Source organism: Oncorhynchus mykiss, chromosome 7 (assembly GCF_057628025.1).
Source record: "Oncorhynchus mykiss isolate SJ-2025 chromosome 7, ASM5762802v1, whole genome shotgun sequence".
NCBI lineage: Eukaryota > Metazoa > Chordata > Actinopteri > Salmoniformes > Salmonidae > Oncorhynchus > Oncorhynchus mykiss.
The window spans coordinates 76,605,521-76,631,358 of NC_143028.1; the positions used below are offsets into that span (position 1 = coordinate 76,605,521).

General features: G+C 42.6%; 1 protein-coding gene across 1 annotated transcript in view; it reads left to right on the forward strand.

The window, feature by feature from the left end:
* The first annotated feature begins 14,659 nt into the window (after window positions 1–14,659).
* The window catches only part of LOC110529049 (semaphorin-3D), a 147,607-nt gene continuing 136,428 nt past the window's right edge, over window positions 14,660–25,838 (forward strand). The window contains exon 1 of the mRNA XM_036984222.2: window positions 14,660–14,906. The gene's annotated coding sequence lies outside the window, so the exon portion shown is untranslated. The remainder of the gene's footprint in view (window positions 14,907–25,838) is intronic.

Genomic DNA, 25,838 nt, shown 5'->3' on the forward strand with positions numbered 1-25,838 from the left:
TCCTGTGGTGGGCCAGCAACTCCTGTGGTGGGCCAGCAACTCAAGTGGTGGGCCAGCAACTCCCGTGGTGGGCCAGCAACTCCTGTGGCACAGTGCACGCTGTGTTTCCTCCGACACATTGGTGCGGCTGGCTTCTGGGTTGGATGCGCGCTGTGTTTAAGAAGCAGTGCGGCTTGATAGGGTTGTGTTTCGGAGGACGCATGACTCTTGACCTTTGTCTCTCCTGAACCTGTACGGGAGTTGTAGCGATGAGACAAGACAGTAACTACTAACAATTGGATACCACCAAATTGGGGAGAATAAGGGGGTAAAGAATGTAGGTGGTGCTGTGTAGTGTACATGGTCAACAGAATGGAATGGGGATTCTATTGCCATGTTTTCCTTTCATTCTTACACACGGGAATCAAAACACTGTGCATGATGATGTTCAAATAACAAAGACACCTAGTACTACACACTGTATTATGTCATATACTAAGTACTACACACTGTATTATGTCATATACTAAGTACTACACACTGTATTATGTCATATACTAAGTACTACACACTGTATTGTGTCCTGTACTAAGTACTACACACTGTATTTTGTAATGTACTAAGTACTACACACTGTATTGTGTCCTGTACTAAGTACTGCACACTGTATTCTGTCCTGTACTAAGTACTACACACTGTATTCTGTCCTGTACTAAGTACTACACACTGTATTGTGTCATATACTAAGTACTACACACTGTATTATGTCATATACTAAGTACTACACACTGTATTGTGTCCTGTACTAAGTACTACACACTGTATTATGTCCTGTACTAAGTACTACACACTGTATTCTGTACGGTACTAAGTACTACACACTGTATTCTGTCCTGTACTAAGTACTACACACTGTATTATGTCATATACTAAGTACTACACACTGTATTATGTCATATACTAAGTACTACACACTGTATTATGTCATATACTAAGTACTACACACTGTCTTATGTCATATACTAAGTACTACACACTGTATTGTGTCATATACTAAGTACTACACACTGTCTTATGTAATATACTAAGTACTACACACTGTATTATGTCACATACTAAGTACTACACACTGTATTATGTCACATACTAAGTACTACACACTGTATTATGTCATATACTAAGTACTACACACTGTCTTATGTCATATACTAAGTACTACACACTGTATTGTGTCATATACTAAGTACTACACACTGTCTTATGTCATATACTAAGTACTACACACTGTATTATGTCATATACTAAGTACTACACACTGTATTATGTCATATACTAAGTACTACACACTGTATTATGTCATATACTAGGTACTACAAACTGTATTATGTCCTGTACTAATAACTACATGCTGTATTATGTTCTGTCATGTACTAAGTACTACACACTGTATTATGTCCTGTACTAAGTACTACACACTGTATTATGTCATATACTAAGTACTACACACTGTATTGTGTAATGTACTAATAACTACACACTGTATTATGTTCTGTCATGTACTAAGTACTACACACTGTATTATGTCCTGTACTAAGTACTACACACTGTATTATGTCATATACTAAGTACTACACACTGTATTGTGTAATGTACTAATAACTACACTCCTGTACTAAGTACTACACACTGTATTATGTCATGTACTAATAACTATACACTGTATTATGTCATATACTAAGTACTACACACTGTATTGTGTCATGTACTAAGTACTACACACTGTATTCTGTCCTGTACTAAGTACTACACACTGTATTATGTCATGTACTAAGTACTACACACTGTATTCTGTCCTGTACTAAGTACTACACACTGTATTCTGTCCTGTACTAAGTACTACACACTTTATTCTGTCCTGTACTAAGTACTACACACTGTATTTTGTAATGTACTAAGTACTACACACTGTATTGTGTCCTGTACTAAGTACTACACACTGTATTCTGTCCTGTAGTAAGTACTACACACTGTATTCTGTCCTGTACTAAGTACTACACACTGTATTTTGTAATGTACTAAGTACTACACACTGTATTGTGTCATATACTAAGTACTACACACTGTATTATGTCATATACTAAGTACTACACACTGTATTGTGTCCTGTACTAAGTACTACACACTGTATTCTGTCCTGTACTAAGTACTACACACTGTATTCTGTCCTGTACTAAGTACTACACACTGTATTATGTCATATACTAAGTACTACACACTGTCTTATGTCATATATTAAGTACTACACACTGTCTTATGTCATATACTAAGTACTACACACTGTATTATGTCATATACTAAGTACTACACACTGTATTATGTCATATACTAAGTACTACACACTGTCTTATGTCATATACTAAGTTCTACACACTGTATTATGGCATATACCAAGTACTACACACTGTATTATGTCATATACTAAGTACTACACACTGTATTATGTCATATACTAAGTACTACGCACTGTATTATGTCATATACTAAGTACTACACACTGTGTTATGTCATATACTAGGTACTACAAACTGTATTATGTCCTGTACTAATAACTACACGCTGTATTATGTTCTGTCATGTACTAAGTACTACACACTGTATTATGTCATATACTAAGTACTACATACTGTATTATGTCATATACTAAGTACTACACACTGTATTATGTCATATACTAGGTACTACAAACTGTATTATGTCCTGTACTAATAACTACATGCTGTATTATGTTCTGTCATGTACTAAGTACTACACACTGTATTATGTCCTGTACTAAGTACTACACACTGTATTATGTCATATACTAAGTACTACACACTGTATTGTGTAATGTACTAATAACTACACACTGTATTATGTTCTGTCATGTACTAAGTACTACACACTGTATTATGTCCTGTACTAAGTACTACACACTGTATTATGTCATATACTAAGTACTACACACTGTATTGTGTAATGTACTAATAACTACACTCCTGTACTAAGTACTACACACTGTATTATGTCATGTACTAATAACTATACACTGTATTATGTCATATACTAAGTACTACACACTGTATTGTGTCATGTACTAAGTACTACACACTGTATTCTGTCCTGTACTAAGTACTACACACTGTATTATGTCATGTACTAAGTACTACACACTGTATTGTGTCCTGTACTAAGTACTACACACTGTATTCTGTCCTGTACTAAGTACTACACACTGTATTCTGTCCTGTACTAAGTACTACACACTGTATTATGTCATGTACTAAGTACTACACACTGTATTCTGTCCTGTACTGAGTACTACACACTGTATTGTGTCCTGTACTAAGTACTACACACTGTATTGTGTCCTGTACTAAGTACTACACACTGTATTCTGTCCTGTACTAAGTACTACACACTGTATTATGTCATGTACTAAGTACTACACACTGTATTCTGTCCTGTACTAAGTACTACACACTGTATTCTGTCCTGTACTAAGTACTACACACTGTATTGTGTCCTATACTAAGTATTACACACTGTATTATGTCCTGTACTAAGTACTACACACTGTATTCTGTCCTGTACTAAGTACTACACACTGTATTCTGTCCTGTACTAAGTACTACACACTGTATTATGTCATGTACTAAGTACTACACACTGTATTCTGTCCTGTACTAAGTACTACACACTGTATTCTGTCCTGTACTAAGTAGTACACACTGTATTGTGTCATATACTAAGTATTACACACTGTATTATGTCCTGTACTAAGTACTACACACTGTATTCTGTCCTGTACTAAGTACTACACACTGTATTCTGTCCTGTACTAAGTACTACACACTGTATTGTCATGTACTAAGTACTACACACTGTATTCTGTCCTGTACTAAGTAATACACACTGTATTGTGTCCTGTACTAAGTACTACACACTGTATTGTGTCATATACTAAGTATTACACACTCTTTGTGTCCTGTACATACAGTACGTGTGTGTTTTCCAACAGAGTTTGCAGCACGTGTCCAACCATCTGGATCTAGAAGCTCCTCCATTTTAACCGAGTCTGTGTAACTCCTGGGTCAATGTGAGGTCTAACTAGTTTCCACTAACAGAGTTAGCAGCACGTGTCCAACCAACTGGATCTAGGAGCTCCTCCATATTAACTGAGTCTGTGTAACTCCTGGGTCAATGTGAGGTCTAACTAGTTTCCACTAACAGTGTTTAAGCAGCAAGTTAATGGTAATACAATGAACGTATGTAAATATACCACAAGAGTTACTAATAATGGGATTATTATCTATGATTTATTGGTTAATAATATATATATATATAAATGGGGCCGTTGCTCAGCTCAACTCTCCCACCTCCCAGTGTAATGGTTTTCTGTATGAGAAGGAGAGTCGGACCAAAATGCCGCGTGTAGATTGCGATCCATGTTTGAATGAACAAACGTAAAACACGAATCAATACAAACACTACAAAATAAAGAACGTGATGAACGTAACGAAAACCTAAACAGCCCTATCTGGTGAAAACACATAGACAGGAACAATCACCCACAAACACACAGTGAAACCCAGGCTACCTAAATATGGTTCCCAATCAGAAACAATGACGAACACCTGCCTCTGATTGAGAACCATATCAGGCCGAACATAGAACTGGACAAACTAGACATATAACATAGAATGCCCACTCAGATCACACCCTGACCAACCAAAACATAGAAACATACAAAGTAAACTATGGTCAGGGTGTGACACCCAGTTCTTGTTTTGTTTAAAACTCGCCTATTTGCACTGAAGGGTCACACTCCCGAGCCTAGACCTTCCAAATCCAACAAGATCCGGAGATCCTGGATCATGAGAAGAGGAGTGTTGGTGGATGACAGTATAGCTTCCGTTCCTCTCCCTCCCGAGGGAATGTCTGTTTTTCCTGTGGGAGAGAAGGAACGCTGTCCAGTCCTCTACTCCCCACTGAACCCATTTCCATGACTCAAGCCTAACAGCTTGTAATGTTATGTTGTGAAGTTGTTTGCCTAATTGAGTTTTCAATGATAACTCTATTTGATCAGTTACAAAACGACAGTTTTCAATAGAGCATTTGGTATTTTTTTGTCTCTATTATGCAATTATATTTCTGTGGTTATAGAGTCGTGGCCAAAAGTTTTGAGAATGACACAAATATAAATGTTCACAAAGTCTGCTGCCCTGTCTGTAGATACTTTTGTCAGATGTTACTATGGAATACCGAAGTATAATTACAAGCATTTCAGTATAATTTACAAGCAGTATAATTTACAAGCATAAGTGTCAAAGGCTTTTATGGACAATTACATGAAGTTGATGCAAAGAGTAAATATTTGCAGTGTTGACCCTTCTTTTTCAAGACCTCTGCAATCCGCCCTGGCATGCTCTCAGTGAACTTCTGGGCCACATCCTGACTGATGGCAGCACATTCTTGCATAATCAATGCTTGGAGTTTGTCAGAGTTTGTGGGTTCTTGTTTGTCCACCCGCCTCTTGAGGGTTGACCACAAGTTCTCAATGGGATTAAGGTCTGGGGTGTTTCCTGGCCATGGACCCAAAATATCGACGTTTTGTTCCCCGAGCCACTTAGTTATCACTTTAGCCTTATGGCAAGGTGCTCCATCATGCTGGAAAAGGCATTGTTCGTCACCAAACTGTTCCTGGATGGTTGGGAGAAGTTGCTCTCGGAGGATGTGTTGGTGCCATTCTATATTCATGGCTGTGTTCCTAGGCAAAATTGTGAGTGAGCCCACTCCATTGGCTGAGAAGCAACCCCACACATAAATGGTCTCAGGATGCTTTACTGTTGGCATGACACAGGACTGATGGTAGCGCTCACCTTGCCTTCTCCTGACAAGCTTTTTTTTCCAGATTCCCCCAAACAATCGGAAAGGGGATTCGTCAAAGAAAATTACTTTACCCCAGTCCTCAGCAGTCCAATCCCTGTACCTTTTGCAGAATATCAGTCTGTCCCTGATGTTTTTCCTGTAGAGAAGTACTGCCCTTCTTGACACCAGGCCATCCTCCAAAGGTCTTCGCCTCACTGTGCGTGCAGATGCACTTACACCTGCCTGCTGCCATTCCTGAGCAAGCTCTGTAATGGTGGTGCCCTGATCCCGCAGCTGAATCAAGTTTAGGAGACGGTCCTGGTGCTTGCTGGACTTTCTTGGGTGCCCTGAAGCCTTCTTCAAAACAATTGAACCGATCTCCTTGAAGTTCTTAATGATCCGATAAATGGTTTATTTATGTGCAATCTTACTGGCAGCAGTATCCTTGCCTGTGAAGCCCATTTGTGCAAAGCAATGATGACGGCACGTGTTTCCTTGCAGGTAACCATGGTTGACAGAGGAAGAACAATGATTCCAACTACCCTCCTTTTGAAGCTTCCAGTCTGTTATTTGAACTCAATCAGCATGACAGAGTGGAGTGATCTCCAGCCTTGTCCTCATCAACACTCACACCTGTGTTAACGAGAGAATCACTGACATGATGTCAGCTTTTGTAAATGTAAATGACATCGTCGAAGGCGAGGATCGGTAGGATTGTCAGTTTTATGAGGGTATGTTGGCAGCGTGATCAAAGGAGGCTTTGTTGCGAAATAGGAAGCCGATTCTAGATTTAATTTTGGATTGGAGATGCTTAATGTGAGTTTGGAAGGAGAGTTTACAGTCTAACCAGACACCTAGGTATTTGTAGTTGCTCACATATTCAAAGTCAGAACCGTCCAGATTAGTGATGCTAGTCGGGCAGGCGGGTGAGGGCAGCGATCGGTTGAAGAGCATGCATTTAGTTTTACTAGTGTTTAAGAGCAGGCCACGGAAGGAGTATTGTATGGCATTGAAGCTCATTTGGAGGTTTGTTAACACAGTGCCCAAAGAAGGGCCAGATGTATATAGAATGGTGTCTACATTGGACATGGCAACAAGACCTGCCCCACCTACCATGGACATGGAAACCAGACCTGCCCCACCTACCATGGACATTGAAACCAGACCTGCCCCACCTACCATGGACATGGAAACCAGACCTGCCCCACCTACCATGGACATGGAAACCAGACCTGCCCCACCTACCATGGACATGGCAACAAGACCTGCCCCACCTACCATGGACATGGCAAAAAGGCTTGTCCCACCTGCCATGGCAACACAAACCTCATGCACTATATTCAGCTTACCATCACATGTTAACTGAGCTGGACTGAGCTGTACTCTGCTCTACTCTACTCTGCTCTACTCTACTCTACTGTACTCTACTCTACTCTGCTGTACTCTGCTGTGCTCTGCTCTACTCTGCTCTACTCTACTCTACTCTGCTCTACTCTACTCTACTCTGCTCTACTCTGCTCTACTCCACTCTACTCTACTCTACTCTATACTCTACTCTGCTCTACTCTGCTCTACTCCGCTCTACTCTGCTCTGCTCTGCTCTGCTCGACTCTACTGTTCTGACCAGTCTATAGAAATCTGATTCACTAAATCCAACTGACTGTCACGTGGTACTAGTAGTACGTTGTGGCTCGAGGCACTCCTTTTGTGATCTAGGTTGTTACACCATGTGTTTAATCCAACTGTGTACAAAATAAGTCACAATACCAGCTGAATAAACAGGACTTGGAAGTAAAGGCTATTGTCCAGTAAACTGCAGTGTGTTGTAGCTGGTAATACTGTCAACAGTAGCATCCTGTGTCTCCTCTTATCCGCATAGGAGAAACCACGTGTTTGTGTTTGTACTGACTGTCCTGAGTTCCCCTTGGAGACGTTTGAGAAGGTGTATGCGTGTATGCGTTCTTTGTAGATGAAAATATTCAGGTAAAAATCTATTTTATTTTTGCCTGGTTCATAGATCTGTGTGTTCTTAAGCAAACTCCTGAGGTTGTTAGGGGAGTCAGAAGAGTTGGTTCAAGTACATCATATCTGAGACCAGACCAGACTACAAATCTCTCGCCTCTGATCATAACGATGAGGATGCCATATATTGTATTGGGATGTTAGTAGAACTCTAGTTCCAGATGACCTCTCCCTCAGGTGTACCCCATTGTGGGTTTCCCTGACCAGGAGATCTGTGATGCCTCCAGGAAGGCGTCTCAGGAACACCACAGTAGGTTCTCACCACAGTAGGTTCTCACCACAGCAAGTTGCCTGTCACATCCTACAACAGGTGAGCCTTCTCTCAGTCCTGCTAGTGACCTGTCCCAATACACATCCTACAACAGGTGAGTCTTCTCTCAGTCTTGCTAGTGACCTGTCCCAATACACATCCTACAACAGGTGAGCCTTCTCTCAGTCCTGCTAGTGACCTGTCCCAATACACATCCTACAACAGGTGAGTCTTCTCTCAGTCTTGCTAGTGACCTGTCCCAATACTCACCCTACAACAGGTGAGCCTTCTCTCAGTCCTGCTAGTGACCTGTCCCAATACACATCCTACAACAGGTGAGCCTTCTCTCAGTCTTGCTAGTGACCTGTCCCAATACACATCCTACAACAGGTGAGCCTTCTCTCAGTCCTGCTAGTGACCTGTCCCAATACACATCCTACAACAGGTGAGCCTTCTCTCAGTCTTGCTAGTGACCTGTCCCAATACTCATCCTACAACCGGTGAGCCTTCTCTCAGTCCTGCTAGTGACCTGTGCCAATACTCCTGAACTGCATCCTTCCTCCTCTGTCAGTTGCATCTTGCAGCAGGTCTGTCTAGGTATCTAGGTCTTTTCTAGAGCTTTCCACACGACTGATCCCGAACAGAGCCGTGCCAAGCCAAGCTTTACGGAGCTAGACTGCTTACTAATCCACTTTAGCTCAGGATGATAGTGTAAAGAGTATCTTAGCCCAGGGTCATGTTCTTACGCTACTGAACGGATTCCTCTCCCCTGCGATGCCCCACCTGAACACTATCATCTTGTGTCAATACCAGCGGAGGCTGGTGGTAGGAGCTATAGGAGGACGGGCTCATTGTAATGGCTGGACTGGAATAAATGGAACGGAGTCCAACATGTGGTTTCCATATGTGTGATGTGTTTCATACCGTTCCATTCATTCCATTCCATACATTACAATGAGCCCCTCCTCCTATAGCTCCTCCCACCAGCCTCAGCTAGTCAATACTATTAATCTGTATCCTTCCATTCTCCCTTACCTTAAAAATACAATTGCCTTTAACGGCCACTAGAGGTCAGCCCTCTCATAACAGAGCCTTTCTGCAATGAGGTTTGACTACAATGTGGACTTTGTAATGCGTTGTTATATCCACTCAAACGTTCCTATTCCTTCACAGCGTCAAACCATTGAATGGGTTCCCGTCACTCCGGTCTTCTATAGTTACAATGGAAAAAAACGAAGACTACTTTGTTTACGGTCTTGATAATAACGTTTCCTACTCCTAAATATCCCTCCGCCTGTGTTTCAGCAAACAAGTTGAATTGAAAGTATATTCATCACACGTTTTAATTGAAAAGATATGCTATACTATAGCAATGATATCCAAAGTCTATGAAACCGGATACCGGAATGTTTGTTATTAGAATAGAATCATTCGGATATAATCTAGTCAATCTGTTTCTATGTTTTGGATCATCCACTGAACTAGAGGAGGAGGAGACTTGTTGCCGGTGCGGAGTTAGTGTGTGTTTCTAATTGTAATCAATGAATTGGTTTTATATGAATCTGAGTATTCTACTACGTCCTCCTCAGTCACAATTTACATGTTGAATTTACAAGGGAAAAAAAAATGTATATAACCTGTGTTTTTATAAATGTCTTTGATTTTGTATATCTCTATCTTTGATCATTTGGAATTGGTAGGGTGGGATCATGCAAAAAAAGGTATTAGGTGAACAATAGGTTAGTAAAGAAAGAAAAACAACAGTAAAAAGACAGTGAAAGACAGCAGTAGCGAGGCTATATACAGTAGCGAGGCTATATACAGTAGCGAGGCTATATACAGTAGGGAGGCTATATACAGTAGCGAGGCTATATACAGTAGGGAGGCTATACACAGTAGCGAGGCTATATACAGTAGCGAGGCTATATACAGTAGCAAGGCTATATACAGTAGTGAGGCTATATACAGTAGAGAGGCTATATACAGTAGAGGCTATATACAGTAGCGAGGATATGTACAGTAGCGAGGCTATATACAGTAGTGAGGCTATATACAGTGGAGAGGCTATATACAGTAGAGGCTATATACAGTAGCGAGGATATGTACAGTAGCGAGGCTATATACAGTAGAGAGGATATATACAGTAGTGAGGATATATACAGTAGAGGCTATATACAGTAGTGAGGCTATATACAGTAGAGAGGCTATATACAGTAGAGGCTATATACAGTAGTGAGGCTATATACAGTAGTGAGGCTATATACAGTAGGGAGGCTATATACAGTAGGGAGGCTATATACAGTAGTGAGGCTATATACAGTAGCGAGACTATATACAGTAGTGAGGCTATATACAGTAGCGAGGCTATTTACAGTAGTGAGGCTATATACAGTAGGGAGGCTATATACAGTAGTGAGGCTATATACAGTAGCGAGACTATATACAGTAGAGAGGCTATATGCAGTAGGGAGGCTATATACAGTAGCGAGGCTATTTACAGTAGTGAGGCTATATACAGTAGAGAGGCTATATACAGTAGTGAGGCTATATACAGTAGCGAGGCTATATACAGTAGAGAGGCTATATACAGTAGTGAGGCTATATACAGTAGCGAGACAATATACAGTAGAGAGGCTATATACAGTAGCGAGGCTATTTACAGTAGTGAGGCTATATACAGTAGAGAGGCTATATACAGTAGCGAGGCTATATACAGGCACCGGTTAGTCAGGCTGATGTGAGATAGTATGTACATGTAGATATGGATGAAGTGACTGCATTAAATAACCCTGCCCCTTTTTTGCACTTTTCGTTAGAGCCTGTAAGTAAGCATTTCACTGTAGTCTACACCTGTTGTATTCAGCATTTCACTGTAGTCAACACCTGTTGTATTCAGCATTTCACTGTAGTCTACACCTGTTGTATTCAGCATTTCACTGTAGTCTACACCTGTTGTATTCAGCATTTCACTGTAGTCTACACCTGTTGTATTCAGCATTTCACTGTAGTCTACACCTGTTGTATTCAGCATTTCACTGTAGTCTACACCTGTTGTATTCAGCATTTCACTGTAGTCAACACCTGTTGTATTCAGCATTTCACTGTAGTCTACACCTGTTGTATTCAGCATTTCACTGTAGTCTACACCTGTTGTATTCAGCATTTCACTGTAGTCTACACCTGTTGTATTCAGCATTTCACTGTAGTCTACACCTGTTGTATTCAGCATTTCACTGTAGTCTACACCTGTTGTATTCAGCATTTCACTGTAGTCTACACCTGTTGTATTCAGCATTTCACTGTAGTCAACACCTGTTGTATTCAGCATTTCACTGTAGTCTACACCTGTTGTATTCAGCATTTCACTGTAGTCAACACCTGTTGTATTCAGCATTTCACTGTAGTCTACACCTGTTGTATTCAGCATTTCACTGTAGTCTACACCTGTTGTATTCAGCATTTCACTGTAGTCTACACCTGTTGTATTCAGCATTTCACTGTAGTCTACACCTGTTGTATTCAGCATTTCACTGTAGTCTACACCTGTTGTATTCAGCATTTCACTGTAGTTAACACCTGTTGTATTCAGCATTTCACGGTAGTTAACACCTGTTGTATTCAGCATTTCACTGTAAGGTCTAGTAGACCTGTTGTATTCAGCATTTCACTGTAGTTAACACCTGTTGTATTCAGCATTTCACTGTGAGGTCTACTACACCTGTTGTATTCAGCATTTCACTGTGAGGTCTACCTACACCTGTTGTATTCAGCATTTCACTGTAGTTAACACCTGTTGTATTCAGAATTTCACTGTAAGGTCTACTACACCTGTTGTATTCAGCATTTCACTGTAGTTAATACCTGTTGTATTCAGCATTTCACTGTAAGGTCTAGTAGACCTGTTGTATTCAGCATTTCACTGCAGTTAACACCTGTTGTATTCAGCATTTCACTGTAAGGTCTAGTAGACCTGTTGTATTCAGCATTTCACTGTAGTTAACACCTGTTGTATTCAGCATTTCACTGTAAGGTCTACTACACCTGTGGTATTCAGCATTTCACTGTAGTCTACACCTGTTGTATTCAGCATTTCACTGTAGTCTACACCTGTTGTATTCAGCATTTCACTGTAGTCTACACCTGTTGTATTCAGCATTTCACTGTAGTCTACACCTGTTGTATTCAGCATTTCACTGTAGTCTACACCTGTTGTATTCAGCATTTCACTGTAGTCTACACCTGTTGTATTCAGCATTTCACTGTAGTTAACACCTGTTGTATTCAGCATTTCACTGTAAGGTCTAGTAGACCTGTTGTATTCAGCATTTCACTGTAGTTAACACCTGTTGTATTCAGCATTTCACTGTAAGGTCTAGTAGACTTGTTGTATTCAGCATTTCACTGTAGTTAACACCTGTTGTATTCAGCATTTCACTGTAAGGTCTACTACACCTGTGGTATTCAGCATTTCACTGTAGTCTACACCTGTTGTATTCAGCATTTCACTGTAGTCTACACCTGTTGTATTCAGCATTTCACTGTAGTCTACACCTGTTGTATTCAGCATTTCACTGTAGTCTACACCTGTTGTATTCAGCATTTCACTGTAGTCTACACCTGTTGTATTCAGCATTTCACTGTAGTTAACACCTGTTGTATTCAGCATTTTACTGTGAGGTCTACTACACCTGTTGTATTCAGCATTTCACTGTGAGGTCTACCTACACCTGTTGTATTCAGCATTTCACTGTAGTTAACACCTGTTGTATTCAGAATTTCACTGTAAGGTCTACTACACCTGTTGTATTCAGCATTTCACTGTAGTTAATACCTGTTGTATTCAGCATTTCACTGTAAGGTCTAGTAGACCTGTTGTATTCAGCATTTCACTGTAGTTAACACCTGTTGTATTCAGCATTTCACTGTGAGGTCTACTACACCTGTTGTATTCAGCATTTCACTGTGAGGTCTACCTACACCTGTTGTATTCAGCATTTCACTGTAGTTAACACCTGTTGTATTCAGAATTTCACTGTAAGGTCTACTACACCTGTTGTATTCAGCATTTCACTGTAGTTAATACCTGTTGTATTCAGCATTTCACTGTAAGGTCTAGTAGACCTGTTGTATTCAGCATTTCACTGCAGTTAACACCTGTTGTATTCAGCATTTCACTGTAAGGTCTAGTAGACCTGTTGTATTCAGCATTTCACTGTAGTTAACACCTGTTGTATTCAGCATTTCACTGTAAGGTCTACTACACCTGTGGTATTCAGCATTTCACTGTAGTCTACACCTGTTGTATTCAGCATTTCACTGTAGTCTACACCTGTTGTATTCAGCATTTCACTGTAGTCTACACCTGTTGTATTCAGCATTTCACTGTAGTCTACACCTGTTGTATTCAGCATTTCACTGTAGTCTACACCTGTTGTATTCAGCATTTCACTGTAGTCTACACCTGTTGTATTCAGCATTTCACTGTAGTTAACACCTGTTGTATTCAGCATTTCACTGTAAGGTCTAGTAGACCTGTTGTATTCAGCATTTCACTGTAGTTAACACCTGTTGTATTCAGCATTTCACTGTAAGGTCTAGTAGACTTGTTGTATTCAGCATTTCACTGTAGTTAACACCTGTTGTATTCAGCATTTCACTGTAAGGTCTACTACACCTGTGGTATTCAGCATTTCACTGTAGTCTACACCTGTTGTATTCAGCATTTCACTGTAGTCTACACCTGTTGTATTCAGCATTTCACTGTAGTCTACACCTGTTGTATTCAGCATTTCACTGTAGTCTACACCTGTTGTATTCAGCATTTCACTGTAGTCTACACCTGTTGTATTCAGCATTTCACTGTAGTTAACACCTGTTGTATTCAGCATTTTACTGTGAGGTCTACTACACCTGTTGTATTCAGCATTTCACTGTGAGGTCTACCTACACCTGTTGTATTCAGCATTTCACTGTAGTTAACACCTGTTGTATTCAGAATTTCACTGTAAGGTCTACTACACCTGTTGTATTCAGCATTTCACTGTAGTTAATACCTGTTGTATTCAGCATTTCACTGTAAGGTCTAGTAGACCTGTTGTATTCAGCATTTCACTGTAGTTAACACCTGTTGTATTCAGCATTTCACTGTAAGGTCTACTACACCTGTGGTATTCAGCATTTCACTGTAGTCTACACCTGTTGTATTCAGCACTTCACTGTAGTCTACACCTGTTGTATTCAGCATTTCACTGTAGTCTACACCTGTTGTATTCAGCATTTCACTGTAGTCTACACCTGTTGTATTCTGCGCACATGACAAATAAACTTTGACTTGATTTAATGTGGAGAAAATGAATTACTTGTCTAGGCCCGTTATTATAGTACCCAACCAATACGTTATCATAATGTGCTAGATACACCTGCACAAACACATAATATTGTTCCCACTCGATGTGCGTCATGAGTGTAATGAGCAGATATTTGATTGGCGACAGAGCGGGAGGGAGCTGGGAAGCGCAGCCGAGGATGATGGAGAGAGGGACTACCTACCGGAGGAGTGGCCTTCACGATCCCAGCCCAACATGCGGAGTTTGTTTATAACGTGTGGAACGCGACAATGTGGAGTCATCTCACGTCGCTTCTCTTTCTCAAACCCTGCGGCAGATCGTTTCACCCTGTCACTGTATCAGGAGCCCGTCTACGTTAGATTTGGACTGGAATAACTCATCTTCAGAAATCAAAGAGTCTGGTAAGTTGCGGAAAAGTTTACTTTCTGACATTAACTTTGATTTTTGAAACGGCTCTTTCAATTTTGTGAGGCAGGCTATGAGGATATTGTTGGCAGGTAAAATCTGTAAAGCACATGATTTATGAGATGATGCTATACATCTATTCTAGATCAATCAATAGCCTACCAAAATTATTTCACAACTTATTTTGCTCTGTTTATAAACGTGTAAACAGCCGAATATATTCCAATGTGTGTGACTGAGATTCAGGGAGAAGCTCAATGTCTACATTGAGACATTTACTATGTTGATTTTCGAGGAATATCCATTTACAATGGAAGATATTGAAGCTTAAAACACAGTAAGTTTAGAACCAGTAGCATAGAGAATACAGTGAACCACCCCTAAAGCAAATCTCTGGTCCTGGCTGAAATGAGTAAGGTGCAGTGATTGTCTATAAGACATCCTGTTGTGGCAGTTGACTCCTCTGTACAAACTGTTCGTCAGACTGTTGTTTAGTCCTGTGACTGTGGCTACGTTGTGCCTTTCCTCTGTCTTTCCTCTGTGACTACGTTGTGCCTTTCCTCAGTCTGTGACTGTGACTACGTTGTGCCTTTCCTCTGTCTGTGACTGTGGCTACATTGTGCCTTTCCTCCGTCTGTGTCTGTGGCTACATTGTGCCTTTCCTCCATCTGTGACTGTGGCTACGTTGTGCCTTTCCTCAGTCTGTGACTGTGGCTACGTTGTGCCTTTCCTCAGTCTGTGACTGTGGCTACGTTGTGCCTTTCCTCAGTCTGTGACTGTGGCTACGTTGTGCCTTTCCTCAGTCTGTGACTGTGGCTACGTTGTGCCTTTCCTCCGTCTGTGACTGTGGCTACATTGTGCCTTTCCTCCGTCTGTGTCTGTGGCTACGTTGCTTCACTCTCTTTCCCATGACTGTATCTCTGCATTGTGTCTTTCCTCTTATCTCAGTGCCACTGGAATAATAGTTTGACATAGGCACGGAACCTAACAAGGGAGAAGGGGAAAGATACTTTAACCTACTTGGATAGAGGGAGAGAGAGAGAGAGAGAGAGAGAGAGAAAGAGAGAGATGAAGAGAGAGAGAGATGAAGAGAGAGAGAGAGAGAGAGAGAGAGAGATGAAGAGAGAGAGAGATGAAGAGAGAGAGAGAGAGAGAGAGCGCGCGAGAGCAAGAGACAGAGCGAGCTAGAGAGCGAGAGGCAGAGTGAGAGAGCGAGAGAGAGAGCGCGCGAGAGAGACAGAGAGAGAGAGAGAGAGAGAGAGAGAGAGAGCGTGAACGAGAGAGAGAGAGAGAGAGAGAAACAGCACTAGATGCTTGGAGAGTTTGAGTATGCTGTCGGTGACACATCAAATCAAAGTTTATTTGTCACGTGCACCGAATACAACAGGTGTAGTAGACCTTACAGTGAAATACTTACTTACAGGCTCTAACCAACAGCGCAAAAAAGGTATTAGGGGAACAACAGGTAAGTAAAGAAATAAAACAACTGTAAAAAGACAGGCTATATACAGTAGCGAAGCTATAAAAGTAGAGAGGCTACATACAGACACCGGTTAGTCAGGCTGATTGAGGTAGTATGTACATGAATGTATAGTTAAAGTGACTAAACATGTTAAACCTCTGATGTAGAGAGCTGCTCACTCTCCACAGTAGAGAACATCTAGCCAGGTACTTCACTACAGAGTCTCTATCTACTTCACTCTCTACTGTAGAGAACATCTAACCAGGTACTTCACTACAGAGTCTCTATGTACTTCACTCTCTACTGTAGAGAACATCTAACCAGGTACTTCACTACAGAGTCTCTATGTACTTCACTCTCTACTGTAGACAACATCTAGCCAGGTACTTCACTACAGAGTCTCTATGTACTTCACTCTCTACTGTAGAGAACATCTAACCAGGTACTTCACTACAGAGTCTCTATGTACTTCACTCTCTACTGTAGAGAACATCTAACCAGGTACTTCACTACAGAGTCTCTATGTACTTCACTCTCTACTGTAGAGAACATCTAACCAGGTACTTCACTACAGAGTCTCTATGTACTTCACTCTCTACTGTAGAGAACATCTAACCAGGTACTTCACTACAGAGTCTCTATGTACTTCACTCTCTACTGTAGACAACATCTAGCCAGGTACTTCACTCTCTACTGTAGAGAACATCTAACCAGGTACTTCACTCTCTACTGTAGAGAACATCTAACCAGGTACTTCACTCTCTACTGTAGAGAACATCTAGCCAGGTACTTCACTCTCTACTGTAGAGAACATCTAGCCAGGTTCTTCACTCTCTACTGTAGAGAACATCTAACCAGGTACTTCACTACAGAGTCTCCATGTACTTCACTCTCTACTGTAGAGAACATCTAACCAGGTACTTCACTACAGAGTCTCTATGTACTTCACTCTCTACTGTAGAGAACATCTAACCAGGTACTTCACTACAGAGTCTCTATGTACTTCACTCTCTACTGTAGACAACATCTAGCCAGGTACTTCACTCTCTACTGTAGAGAACATCTAACCAGGTACTTCACTCTCTACTGTAGAGAGCATCTAGCCAGGTACTTCACTCTCTACTGTAGAGAACATCTAACCAGGTACTTCACTCTCTACTGTAGAGAGCATCTAGCCAGGTTCTTCACTCTCTACTGTAGAGAACATCTAGCCAGGTACTTCACTACAGAGTCTCTATGTACTTTACTCTTTACTGTGGAGAACATCTAGCCAGGTACTTCACTACAGAGTCTCTATCTCTTTCACTCTCTACTGTAGAGAACATCTAGCCAGGTACTTCACTACATGTTCTCTACAGTAGAGAGTGAAGTACATAGAGACTATGTAGTGAAGTACCTGGCTAGATGCTCTCTACAGTAGAGAGTGAAGTACCTGGCTAGATGTTCTCTACAGTAGAGAGTGAAGTACCTGGCTAGATGTTGTCTACAGTAGAGAGTGAAGTACATAGAGACTCTGTAGTGAAGTACCTGGTTAGATGTTCTCTACAGTAGAGAGTGAAGTACATAGAGACTCTGTAGTGAAGTACCTGGTTAGATGTTCTCTACAGTAGAGAGTGAAGTACATGGAGACTCTGTAGTGAAGTACCTGGTTAGATGTTCTCTACAGTAGAGAGTGAAGAACCTGGCTAGATGTTCTCTACAGTAGAGAGTGAAGTACCTGGCTAGATGTTCTCTACAGTAGAGAGTGAAGTACCTGGTTAGATGTTCTCTACAGTAGAGAGTGAAGTACATAGAGACTATCTAACCAGGTACTTCACTCTCTACTGTAGAGAACATCTAGCCAGGTACTTCACTCTCTACTGTAGAGAACATCTAGCCAGGTTCTTCACTCTCTACTGTAGAGAACATCTAACCAGGTACTTCACTACAGAGTCTCCATGTACTTCACTCTCTACTGTAGAGAACATCTAACCAGGTACTTCACTACAGAGTCTCTATGTACTTCACTCTCTACTGTAGAGAACATCTAACCAGGTACTTCACTACAGAGTCTCTATGTACTTCACTCTCTACTGTAGACAACATCTAGCCAGGTACTTCACTCTCTACTGTAGAGAACATCTAGCCAGGTACTTCACTCTCTACTGTAGAGAGCATCTAGCCAGGTACTTCACTCTCTACTGTAGAGAACATCTAACCAGGTACTTCACTCTCTACTGTAGAGAGCATCTAGCCAGGTTCTTCACTCTCTACTGTAGAGAACATCTAGCCAGGTACTTCACTACAGAGTCTCTATGTACTTCACTCTTTACTGTGGAGAACATCTAGCCAGGTACTTCACTACAGAGTCTCTATCTCTTTCACTCTCTACTGTAGAGGACATCTAGCCAGGTACTTCACTACAGAGTCTCTATGTACTTCACTCTCTACTGTAGAGAACATCTAACCAGGTACTTCACTCTCTACTGTAGAGAACATCTAGCCAGGTACTTCACTCTCTACTGTAGAGAACATCTAGCCAGGTTCTTCACTCTCTACTGTAGAGAACATCTAACCAGGTACTTCACTACAGAGTCTCCATGTACTTCACTCTCTACTGTAGAGAACATCTAACCAGGTACTTCACTACAGAGTCTCTATGTACTTCACTCTCTACTGTAGAGAACATCTAACCAGGTACTTCACTACAGAGTCTCTATGTACTTCACTCTCTACTGTAGACAACATCTAGCCATGTACTTCACTCTCTACTGTAGAGAACATCTAACCAGGTACTTCACTCTCTACTGTAGAGAACATCTAACCAGGTACTTCACTCTCTACTGTAGAGAGCATCTAGCCAGGTACTTCACTCTCTACTGTAGAGAACATCTAACCAGGTACTTCACTCTCTACTGTAGAGAGCATCTATCCAGGTTCTTCACTCTCTACTGTAGAGAACATCTAGCCAGGTACTTCACTACAGAGTCTCTATGTACTTCACTCTTTACTGTAGAGAACATCTAGCCAGGTACTTCACTACAGAGTCTCTATGTACTTCACTCTCTACTGTAGAGAACATCTAACCAGGTACTTCACTCTCTACTGTAGAGAACATCTAACCAGGTACTTCACTCTCTACTGTAGAGAGCATCTAGCCAGGTACTTCACTCTCTACTGTAGAGAACATCTAACCAGGTACTTCACTCTCTACTGTAGAGAGCATCTAGCCAGGTACTTCACTCTCTACTGTAGAGAACATCTAGCCAGGTACTTCACTCTCTACTGTAGAGAACATCTAGCCAGGTACTTCACTCTCTACTGTAGAGAACATCTAGCCAGGTACTTCACTCTCTCAGTGGGTGCTCCAGTGCAGTGTTCACACTTCACAATGCTTATCTGGCTGGTGCCCTGCTCCAACGGTAACTGAGCTGCCTCGGCCACAAGCTAGCAAACAATAGCCGACCTGATATACCCGATGAACATTGATTTATTTTTATCCTCCCATACTCGAAGTCCTGTTATCTACATATTCCAAGTCATTGTTTGAAATTGAAACGCATTTCTGAGTTGATATTGAGTATCAATAGAACTGAATGAGAATAGAATGTCTACTTTGTCGTCCATTTTTGTGAGAAACAGAATTGTGTCCCTCTGCATATGTCAAAAATGGTACAACAAAATATATCTCTTCTAACGTTTACAATCTCTATTCTAGGGTGACATCGTGATGGAATTATCACTATATCTTATTTCCATGAGTGTCTGTTTGACATAAAGAGACAGATGTTTAAAGTGCTGTCTATCCATCAGCGGGGAATCATTCCCAGGAGCTACACAGCCTTCAAGACGGTTTGAACATCGTTTACAACACATTTTTTATTTTATTTAACCTTTATTTAAGAAGGTAAAACAAAGTCAGTTAAGAACAAATTCTTATTTTCAATAAGTGCCTAGGAACAGTGGGTTAACTGCCTGTTCAGGTGTTTGAACTTGCAACCTTCCAATTACTAGTCCAACACTCTAACCACTGGGCTACCCTGCTGCCACAACCAACATGTCCCAATATGCTTTGTGTTTACCGTGAACAAGCAGCTACAATAGTCATTTACAACATTAACAATGTCTACACTGTATTTCTGACCAATTTGATGTTATTTTAAAAATCGACCATTTATTTACAAAACATTTTGCTTTTCTTTCAAAAACAAGGACATTTCAAAGTGACCCCAAACTTTTTAATGGTCTCATTTCGCTGACGACCCTCCCGGCTCCGCCCACCGACATCCTATTAAAGGAAAACAAGAGCAAAAAGAAAGAATTCGGCAGACGGAGTGGGAGGGTCAATGCAATGGTCTTCACTCTCTCCCCCCTATTTCCTCCTCTTTGTCTCTGACGTGTAGTTTCATCATGATAATAGAGACTACAGCCAGATCTGAGCTAGTCATAGGCAATAACTACTTGTAGGGGCTCGGGTGTTGTAACGTGAGTTGTAACATATGTACAGTGTTACACCATTCCCTCATCAACACAAAGACTGAGATATTTATTCATTTAAAAACTGCCACGTTGAGAGATGATCTGTCCTTATCCAATAAACAATGTTACATGTTACTGAGAGGTCTCCGGTGTATTAGAACCAGAACCCGGTGACCAGAACCTGCTGATGTGTTCTCTTCCTCTCCAGGTCCAGTTGATTGATTTTACCTAACGGGACTGTGCCAGGGCTCAGAGGTTACAGGCTAGTCTGAGGCTGGGCTGAGAGGGTCTGAAAATGTGTCAAAAATACCACAATAGTACCTATTTAGTGCACTACTTTTGACTAGAGCCTTATACGACCCTGGTCAAAAGTAGGGCACAATATAGGACACAGCCTGAGGGTGAGCCGGACTTAGAATGGACTTTGAGGGGTCTGAATCTAGAGGCTAGGCTGGAGGTCAGTCTGTCTGTTGGGACACCTCCAGTCCTCTATTGCTAGTCAGCGAAGCACACTGGGCGGCAGGTTTTGTTCCTCAAATTAACCCAGAGGTCCCATGCACATCTCATGGGACCAGCTCTCTGATCTTACCCTCCCTATATCTCTCCCAGCACTCCATCCCTCCACCCCCCTCCCCATGCCCCAGCTACCTCCCTCTGGCTTGCTGCTACGCCGTCAGGGACTAGGTAGAACTCCGGGTCTGGTTCTCCTCACAACAGGGTAGAGCTCTGGGTCTGGTTCTCCTCACAGCAGACTGACAGATCTGCAGTGGAAAGAGAGGGAAGGCTGAGGAAAGAGCGAGAGAAGGATGAGGGGGGAGGGAGAGGGGGACAGAGCGAGAGAGAGATAAAGGGGAGGGAGAGAAAGATGAGGGAGGGAGGGAGAGGGGGGCAGAAAGAGTGAGAGAGAGATGAGGGAGGGAGGGAGAGATGAGGGAGGGAGAGAGGGAGAGAGATGAGGGAGGGAGGGAGGGAGGGAGGGAGGGAGGGAGGGAGGGAGGGAGGGAGGGAGGGAGGGAGGGAGGGAGGGAGGGAGGGAGGGAGGGAGGGGAGAGAGAGAGAGGAGGAGAGAGAGAGAGAGAGCGAGATGAAGGGGGTGTGATGAAGGGATGAGTATTACATGTTGTATTGTCTTTCTAGTTCAGGTCCTACAGTCAGAGTGTAAATCTAGAACCAGTAGAACATATTGAATATGTAACATTATCTATAAAACATATCATATTGCCTCTTTAAACACTGCAAGACCAAGGCACTGTGGGTCTGTAGGAAAGACAGAGGGAGATAGATGCTGCTGGGTGGTTTATAGTCAAGACGGGGTCCTGGGTCCTTCTCATTGTTTCAGTATGTGTCAGACTGCTGCCTAAGGAGGGCGAGAGAGAGAGATGGGTTGAGAGAGAGAGCATGAGAGAGGAGGAGAATGAAAGAGAGTGAAAGATAGGGGGGAGGAAGTTAAAAATCAGAGAGACTGTAGGTATCAAGTACCCCTGTTTTCCCTTCGATGAGGAAAGCTATGAAGTGTTTATTTCCTAAACGTCTCAGTTGTATATTTTGATTTAATTGATTTAAAACATGCTATTTCAAATATTTAATTTAACCGTTTTTTACCGTCTTTTTCAGTCAGAGGTGGTGTACCGACTGTTTCAGTCAGAGGTGGTGTACCGACTGTTTCAGTCAGAGGTGGTGTACCGACTGTTTCAGTCAGAGGTGGTGTACCGACTGTTTCAGTCAGAGGTGGTGTACCGACTGTTTCAGTCAGAGGTGGTGTACCGACTGTTTCAGTCAGAGGTGGTGTACCGACTGTTTCAGTCAGAGGTGGTGTAGCGACTGTTTCAGTCAGAGGTGGTATACCGTCTGTTTCAGTCAGAGGTGGTGTACCGTCTGTTTCAGTCAGAGGTGGTGTACCGACTGTTTCAGTCAGTCAGAGGTGGTGTACCGACTGTTTCAGTCAGAGGTGGTATAACGTCTGTTTCAGTCAGAGGTGGTGTACCGACTGTTTCAGTCAGAGGTGGTGTACCGTCTGTTTCAGTCAGAGGTGGTATACCGTCTGTTTCAGTCAGAGGTGGTGTACCGTCTGTTTCAGTCAGCGGTGGTGTACCGTCTGTTTCAGTCAGTCAGAGGTGGTATACCGTCTGTTTCAGTCAGTGGTGGTATACCGTCTGTTTCAGTCAGAGGTGATGTACCGTCTGTTTCAGTCAGAGGTGGTATACCGACTGTTTCAGTCAGAGGTGATGTACCGTCTGTTTCAGTCAGAGGTGGTGTACCGTCTGTTTCAGTCAGTCAGAGGTGGTATACCGACTGTTTCAGTCAGAGGTGGTGTACCGACTGTTTCAGTCAGAGGTGGTATACCGTCTGTTTCAGTCAGAGGTGGTATACCGTCTGTTTCAGTCAGAGGTGGTATACCGACTGTTTCAGTCAGTCAGAGGTGGTGTACCGACTGTTTCAGTCAGTCAGAGGTGGTGTACCGACTGTTTCAGTCAGTCAGAGGTGGTGTACCGACTGTTTAGGTCAGAGGTGGTATACCGACTGTTTCAGTCAGTCAGAGGTGGTATACCGACTGTTTCAGTCAGTCAGAGGTGGTATACCGACTGTTTCAGTCAGTCAGAGGTGGTATAGCGACTGTTTTAGTCAGTCAGAGGTGGTATACCGTCTGTTTCAGTCAGTCAGAGGTGGTATACCGTCTGTTTCAGTCAGAGGTGGTGTACCGACTGTTTCAGAGGTGGTGTACCGACTGTTTCAGTCAGAGGTGGTGTACCGACTGTTTCAGTCAGAGGTGGTATACCGACTGTTTCAGTCAGTCAGAGGTGGTATACCGACTGTTTCAGTCAGTCAGAGGTGGTATACCGACTGTTTCAGTCAGTCAGAGGTGGTATACCGACTGTTTCAGTCAGTCAGAGGTGGTATTCCGTCTGTTTCAGTCAGAGGTTGTGTACCGACTGTTTCAGTCAGAGGTGGTGTACCGACTGTTTCAGTCAGTCAGAGGTGGTGTACCGACTGTTTCAGTCAGTCAGAGGTGGTGTACCGACTGTTTCAGTCAGAGGTGGTATACCGTCTGTTTCAGTCAGAGGTGGTGTACCGACTGTTTCAGTCAGTCAGAGGTGGTGTACCGACTGTTTCAGTCAGTCAGAGGTGGTGTACCGACTGTTTCAGTCAGAGGTGGTATACCGTCTGTTTCAGTCAGAGGTGGTATACCGTCTGTTTCAGTCAGAGGTGGTGTACCGTCTGTTTCAGTCAGCGGTGGTGTACCGTCTGTTTCAGTCAGTCAGAGGTGGTATACCGTCTGTTTCAGTCAGTGGTGGTATACCGTCTGTTTCAGTCAGAGGTGATGTACCGTCTGTTTCAGTCAGAGGTGGTATACCGACTGTTTCAGTCAGAGGTGATGTACCGTCTGTTTCAGTCAGAGGTGGTGTACCGTCTGTTTCAGTCAGTCAGAGGTGGTATACCGACTGTTTCAGTCAGAGGTGGTGTACCGACTGTTTCAGTCAGAGGTGGTATACCGTCTGTTTCAGTCAGAGGTGGTATACCGTCTGTTTCAGTCAGAGGTGGTATACCGACTGTTTCAGTCAGTCAGAGGTGGTGTACCGACTGTTTCAGTCAGTCAGAGGTGGTGTACCGACTGTTTCAGTCAGTCAGAGGTGGTGTACCGACTGTTTAGGTCAGAGGTGGTATACCGACTGTTTCAGTCAGTCAGAGGTGGTATACCGACTGTTTCAGTCAGTCAGAGGTGGTATACCGACTGTTTCAGTCAGTCAGAGGTGGTATAGCGACTGTTTTAGTCAGTCAGAGGTGGTATACCGTCTGTTTCAGTCAGTCAGAGGTGGTATACCGTCTGTTTCAGTCAGAGGTGGTGTACCGACTGTTTCAGAGGTGGTGTACCGACTGTTTCAGTCAGAGGTGGTGTACCGACTGTTTCAGTCAGAGGTGGTATACCGACTGTTTCAGTCAGTCAGAGGTGGTATACCGACTGTTTCAGTCAGTCAGAGGTGGTATACCGACTGTTTCAGTCAGTCAGAGGTGGTATACCGACTGTTTCAGTCAGTCAGAGGTGGTATTCCGTCTGTTTCAGTCAGAGGTTGTGTACCGACTGTTTCAGTCAGAGGTGGTGTACCGACTGTTTCAGTCAGTCAGAGGTGGTGTACCGACTGTTTCAGTCAGTCAGAGGTGGTGTACCGACTGTTTCAGTCAGAGGTGGTATACCGTCTGTTTCAGTCAGAGGTGGTGTACCGACTGTTTCCGTCAGAGTTGTTGTACCGACTGTTTCCGTCAGAGTTGGTGTACCGACTGTTTCCGTCAGAGGTGGTGTACCGACTGTTTCAGTCAGAGGTGGTGTACCTACTGTTTCAGTCAGAGGTGGTGTACCTACTGTTTCAGTCAGAGGTGGTGTACCTACTGTTTCAGTCAGAGGTGGTGTACCGACTGTTTCAGTCAGAGGTGGTGTACCGACTGTTTCAGTCCGTCAGAGGTGGTATACCGTCTGTTTCAGTCAGAGGTGGTGTACCGACTGTTTCAGTCAGTCAGAGGTGGTATACTGTCTGTTTCCGTCAGAGGTGGTGTACCTACTGTTTCAGTTAGAGGTGGTGTACCGACTGTTTCAGTCCGTCAGAGGTGGTGTACCGACTGTTTCAGTCAGTCAGAGGTGGTGTACCAGCTGTCTATAGGTATGACAGAGTTTTATACGCTCCTGTTTAAATTATTCATCAAATGAATTGATTGATTATTTTTATTAGTGTAATTGGGAGAACACCCTAATTCAGCTGCATAGCGTGTGTATGTTTAAGTATCAATCAGATGGAATTTCAGCCCCACACTCCCAGCTGTGTCTGTGACAGCGCGTTGAAGAATAGAGTCCCATGTCCTCCTCCAACTCAGATTGGTTACAGTATACTTTATGTAGAGCGATTAGGTGACTAACATATACATTCCTCCTCGTTTCCTCTCTGGGTTATTAAGGCATGTTTCTATACATCATGTGATTATACAGTTGTGATATAAACCAGACCAGCTGACATGTTAA